This window comes from Microtus ochrogaster, linkage group LG2, assembly GCF_000317375.1.
Source record: "Microtus ochrogaster isolate Prairie Vole_2 linkage group LG2, MicOch1.0, whole genome shotgun sequence".
Taxonomy (NCBI): domain Eukaryota; kingdom Metazoa; phylum Chordata; class Mammalia; order Rodentia; family Cricetidae; genus Microtus; species Microtus ochrogaster.
Window position 1 is genome coordinate 28,428,176 of NC_022028.1, and position 1,054 is coordinate 28,429,229.

A 1,054-nucleotide genomic window follows, 5' to 3' on the forward strand; every position below is an offset into this window, starting at 1 on the left:
CCGTCCAGGCCTCCGGCCCCGCCCACAACCACGCCCCGCCCGCCTCCTCCACCTCTCCCGCAGGCGCAGTGCGGTGCCTGAGCCTTCTGAGACAGTGTCAATCAAGACGGGAAGGGCGGGCGCAGCGGGTAGTGCGGAGCGCGCATGCGCAGGCTGGTGTGTTTGCCAGCACTCGCCCTCTGGCTAGTGTTAAACCGTTGGCATACACTGGTTGCGGAGGTGCGACCGCCGCCCTCAGGACATTTGCGTGTCCTGTGCCGCCGGCAAGGCTGTCCAAGCTGAAGAGCTGGCTTGTTGTACGTAGTTGGTGGGTCCGTCAATGAGTAGTTGCGTTTCTGTGAATGCGGTGCCCAGGAAGTTGCCCGGCCTTCCCAGCTGTTGTTTTTGCTTAAGTTGCAACAGGGCAGGAAAGTGATAAATCCCAAACACTACCAGTGAATCCGCAATACTTTATTTAGCATCGACCGCAGTTCCTTTCTTTTAAAGATAAAACGGATATTATCATAAAGGTGTTGCTAATCATAGGAATTGGTGACAAACCATGGTCAAAGGTGAGGTGGAGGCAGAAGACGAACTATGGGTTTAGAGGGAGTAGATAGCGGTGGCTATGATCAAAGTGTACTGTATGCATGTAAGAATATGCCATAATAAAGGTCATTGCAATTATTATGTGCCAATAAAATTTCCAGGCTAAAGGAAGAAAGTGGTAAATAAAATTGAGTCTTGCCAGAGAAAAAACAATCTTTGTTGTGTGGATAGTGATTCTGTGTAGACTGCCTGTGAAATACCTGAATTCATGTCTTTGCATTGTTTATGTGAGGTGAGGTCTCGTTGTAATCCAGAATTCAAAATCCTCCTGCCTCAGACTTCCAAGCGCAGGGATTATAGATGTGTATCTCAGCCTTCTAGCCTGAATCAGTTACTTAGACAGATATTTATTGAATGGCTACAAATAACAAATAAGTCATAAATAAATAATAAAATAAAAAATAAGTCATAGGGTCCTCAAGTATCAAACTCACCCCTGGATTCAAAGAGAAGTTTGGCTGTGTGG